The sequence below is a fragment of the Aotus nancymaae genome, unplaced genomic scaffold (assembly GCF_030222135.1).
Source record: "Aotus nancymaae isolate 86718 unplaced genomic scaffold, 86718_ANA_hifiasm-v0.15.2.pri h1tg000006l, whole genome shotgun sequence".
Taxonomy (NCBI): Eukaryota; Metazoa; Chordata; class Mammalia; order Primates; family Aotidae; genus Aotus; species Aotus nancymaae.
The window spans coordinates 34,506,423-34,511,740 of NW_026988417.1; the positions used below are offsets into that span (position 1 = coordinate 34,506,423).

At 38.9% G+C, this 5,318-nt stretch overlaps 1 non-coding gene across 1 annotated transcript; it reads left to right on the plus strand.

Moving 5' to 3' along the window:
• Positions 1-4,388: 4,388 nt before the first annotated feature.
• Positions 4,389-4,494, plus strand: LOC135272015 (U6 spliceosomal RNA). Its single transcript, XR_010340126.1, has one exon. It is a non-coding gene; the product is annotated as a U6 spliceosomal RNA (small nuclear RNA).
• The last annotated feature ends 824 nt before the right edge of the window (positions 4,495-5,318 follow it).

Here is a 5,318-nt window from a genome sequence, read left to right on the forward strand (position 1 = left end):
TTACTACTTTAGGAATGTATGATAATCTGTAGACAGTACAGAACTGACTTGAAGGAAGGTATTCAAATAGCACACAAGTATTTACCCTAAACAAATTAGGCAATGGAGATGTCTTGGTAAAACCTGAAAATAGCTTAAAGCTCATAAAAGTTTTTCAAGTGTGGTGTATTATATCTGTTTCATTTCAAATAATGAAAAATCATTTTTTAAATTGTATATCTAGAAATGTGGACTGTGTGTTGTCTGATTATAGTCCCAGTTAAAAAAAAGTATGTAAGAAACATTTTATACATGAGCAGCCATTTGCATTCTGTTCTAATTTTTGCAAACATTTTAACATAAACACTTCAAGCATGTTTTCAGTAACGTATGCTTAAAATTTAATTTCTTCATAAGTGCTGTTATTTATTTGATTTATATTTTGTAGGATATTTGTAATGAGAATATGTATAACAGCTTCATTCATAGCTTTACTATTTTTTAAACTACTAGGGTGATCACTTAGCATTTTTTAATATTTTATATAATATAAAGAGCTACATTTTGGAATGTGCCTTTGCTTAATTATACAGTTATCAAAAAAATATGAAAATGATCCAATAAAGTAAAAATATCTCTATTTCAGCAAAACAATGCACAATCTAATCCTTTGAAAAGCTAAATGCATAAAAGATTATGAGATAATGTGTTATCTGATGCTAGTGGCTTGTTCATACATTTTATTAAATGTACAATATAAATGTAGAAATATACTATTAGTTTTTAATATATATCATTAACAGGAACTCTTTCAAGGAAAAATCATAGCATGTAAAGAAAGCATTTAAAATTTTTTTTTTCATCTTGAATTGTAGTAAAAAAAAACTTTGCTTTTAGTTATGTTTGTGATGTCATCTTTTGCTTCCCACCAAAAATAATATATATAGCGAAGTCACTTCTATATATTTTCCAATTGAAATATTTATAACTTTGTATCAGTCGGGGTTCTCCAGAGAAACTGAACCAATAGAATACACACACATACACACATGTATATAGAAAGATTTATTATAAGCAACTGGCACATGCAATTATAAAGGCTGGTGAGTACCAAGAACTACAGTGTGAATCAGTGAGCTAAAGACCTAGAGGAGCTATGGTTCAGTTCCAGTCAGAATCTAAAGGTTTGAGCCTATGTGTGTCCTTGCTAACAATATTAGCCTTAAATGCAAATGGGATAAATGTCCCAATCAAAAGACGCAGACTGGCAAATTGGATAAAAAGCCAAGACCCATAGGCGTGCTGTATGCACAGACTCTATATTTAAGAAATCTGAATTGGCATGGCATAAATCAGATTCATAAATGAATTTACTTTCCCAAATTAGTTTTGATTCTATTAATTGGTTCTTAGGACCTGAAATACAATAGAGTGAATTAAATATTCTTGTCCTAATAAAATAGAACACTGTTTTACATCAAAATAGGTTATCAGTTTTTGAAAAAAATTATAGACTGGTTGTCTGAAGATAGGCTCTAGAATAACACTTATATTTGAACATGCTTCATAAGTTATGTCTTAAAAATAATTTTCAAATACATTGTTGAGCTGGAGAGATATCAAGAGAAACCCATAGAAACCAGAGGCAAGAATACTGGGAGGTTGAGGTGGGGGGATCACTCTATCCCAGGAGGTCAAGGCTGCAGGGAGCCATGTTTGTGACACTGCAATCCAGCCTGCATGACAGTGAGACCCTGTCTCAAATAAATAAAAATAATAATAATAAAATTTAAAAGAACACATATAAGTACGCTTTCATCAAAGCAAGAATTGCATCCAAGCTAGAAACTGTGGAATAGCTTCACTCTTTCTTTCGATGATACAAACAAACTTTTTGCATTGTCTGTGATCGTCACAATACTGAGAAGGATACACTTCTGTGTCTACTTTTAAAGCCAGGTCACAGAAGTTTCTCCATATCTCTAAGTCATTCTCAAGGTTTTTTAAGCCTGTTTGCTTTCAATCAAGCAGATTCCTAAACAACTTCTATCACTCTGTTCTTGTTCTTCATGATTGTAGCTATGACAAAATGAGAGTGATGAGCAATAACCACCTCTGATTTTCCACCTTTGTAGTCCTTAATCACTTTTGTTTCCCAGTCAATCACTTATTGACAACACCACCTATTGACATTAGTCATGGATTTTGTATGCTTAGGGACCAGGAGGAACAAAAGAACATAAGATTAAACCAAGCACAAGAAAAAATGAAGCAATCAAGTTACACCATAAATGAGATGTATGAGGCTGCTGGCAATGTAACACAGCAAACTATTATACAGTAAACTTTAAAGGTACAAAGAGTAAACTCCAAAATAATGATAAAAAATATAATATAGTAAATACATAAAACAGTAACACAGTCAATTATTATTATTATTCATGGAAGCAGCAGCCCATCTGCAGTAGCAGCTGCCATGACGTGGGCTGCAGAGAGAGAGGCGTGGCCAGGTCTGTGTTCTCCACTGAGCCAGCAAGAGCTGGGAACAGGTGAAAGTCTTGCCTGCTTCCAAGTTGGAAGGGTAGGTACCTCGCCTCCCTGGGTGCAGGTGCAGCTGCAGCTGCAGCTGCCAGCCACAGCTGCAGACCTAGGCATCCCTGTGCTCTCCGGGAAGGCCCCCACCCCTACAGGCTCAGAAGAGCCTGCACCTGCTGCCTGGACTCTCCCTACTCCAGGCTCCCACTTTGATTTTGGAACAAAGTTGTGGCTGAGCTCAGGTGCCTGTTGCAACCCATCCAGGTGTGCCTGTGCTCCAGGTGGTACTGACATGCCAGCACTCTGCTGCCCTGGCCCCCTCCAGACTTTGGGCCCCAACAATACTGGAGAGAGGCTGAGGGGGTTACTAAGGGTGGCTCCAGCACAGACCGGCAGGCACAACTCAGCCTGAACAGCCTGGACCTGTGGATAGCATGGTGATGGCAGCAAGAAGCTGACAAGCTCCTGGGTGGAAAGGAGTGGTTCCCCAGTGAAGCCCCACCTTCAAGCCTGGGACAGGCTGCCAGTTCCATGGACTGGAGTGAGAACATATGGTGCTTTCCCCAGGTGCACTCATGGCTGCTCATGGACCAATCAGCACACACTTCCTCCCCTCTGAATCCCTTAAATACCATTCTCTGCTGAGAGCTGAACAGAAGTCAAGATGTCTTGCCTGTGGAAAGGACCTACCCACTGTGGGTCTCCTCTCTGCCTAGTCTGCTTAGAGCTAAAAGGATCTTGGGAGGACCTGCTGGTGAAGAGGAGCTACCCACTGTGGGTCTTCACTCTGCTGAGAGCTGGACACTCATCAAGATGACCTGCCTGAGGAGAGGAACTACCCACTGTGGGTCCCTTCTGAGCTGTTCTGTCAATAACGCAACACTTTGCCTTGCTCACCCTCCACTTGTTTGTGTACTTCATTCTTCCTAGAAACAGGACCCAACAAATGGCAGGGCTGAAAGAGCTGTAACACAAACAGGGCTGAAACACGCCCCTTGCTTGCTATGTTGCAGGTAATGAGAAGTAGAGGAGAAAAGGAGAAACAAGCTCCAGCCCTTTGGGGACCCCAGACCTAGCAGCTCCCTGACCCAGGGCTGTGACATCCTCTTGGGTACTCTATGGTTCCCGGAATCTCCCAGCTTTTGGGTGCACCACATTCCCCAGTGCCAGCCACAGAGACTGTGTGCAGTATGCCTGGTCTAGCCGCAGTCTCACAAGGAAATGACACCTATGTTGCACCCTTGGCAGGTGTGGAATCCAGGCCAGTAGTGTAATTTGAACACAGCCTGCCAGGCTGAATGGATGCAATGAGCCAAACAGGCCTGAGCAAAACCCAGGCAAAGGCACCACTGGCCACAGAGGTTTCTGGCCAGAGTAGCAACACCCCCAGGATCTCGTGACACTATCACGTACTATATACTGTATGTAATTGTACATGCTATACTTTTGTACAACTGGCAGTGTAGTAGAATTGTTTACACCAACATCACCACAAATATGTAGGCAATGCATTGAACTATTATGTTTGGATGACTATGACATCACTAGGTGACAGGAATTTTTCAGCTCTATTGTGATCTTATGGGACCACTATCATTTATGTGGTCTATCATTGTTATACTGCTGATTGTACAAACACATACAAATAAATGCAACTATCATACTGAAAAATTAAGACGCTAATATAATTGTGTCCTACAACCATAGCCTTCAAGTCCCAATTTAAAAAATATTTTTGACTAGAAGAAAATACATTGAGTGTAGAGAAAGGTAGGATATGATTAAGAAATAATATCTTGAAAATGTGGCTATGCAAGATAGAATTTTAGGGCTATCTATATATATGTGATATTGTTTGTAGAAAACCTTTTATAGTGCTGACTTAAGCAGCACATATACTAAAATTTGAACAATATAGAGAAGATTAGCATGGCCCCTGTGCAAGGACAATGCAAAATTCAAGAAGCATTCCATATTTTGAGAACCTCTTCAAGAAAATCTACAAACCACTGCTAAAGAAATTAGAGATGACACAAACAAATAAAAAATCATTCCATGCTCATGCATAGGAAGAATTGACAGCGTGAAAATGGCCATACTGCCCAAAGCAATTTATGGATTCAGTGCTATTCTCATTAAACTACGATTGACATTCTTCACAGAATTAGAAAAAAGAAACTATTTTAAAATTCATATGGAACAAAAAAAGAGCTTGTATAGCCACCAAGACAATCCTAAGCAAGAAAAAAAAAAGAAAAAGAAAAAGAAAAAGCTATAGGCATAACACTATCAGACTTCAAACTATAATAAAGGCTACAGTAACTAAAACAGCATGGTACATGTACAAAAATAGGCACATAGACCAGTGGAACAAACCATAGGGCCCAGAAATAAGACCACACATCTACACCCGTCTCATCTTCAACAAACCTGACAAAAACCAACAATAGGAAAAGGATTCTCTGTTTAATAAATGATGCTGGGAGAACTGGGTAGCCATAGGCAGAAAATTAAAACTGGATCACTTCCTTACACCATATACAAAAATCAACTCATGATGGATTAAAGACTTAAATGTAAAACCCAAAAATATAAAAACCCTATAAGTGAAATCTAGGCAATACCATTCAGGACATAGGCACAGGCAAAAAATTTCCTGACCAACAGGCCAAGAGCAATTGCAACAAAAGCAAAAATTGGCAAAGTGGATCTAATTAAACCAGCGAGCTTCTGCACAGCAAAAGAAACAATTATCAGAGTGAATAGAAAACCTACCAAATGGGAGAAAATTTTTGCAATCTATC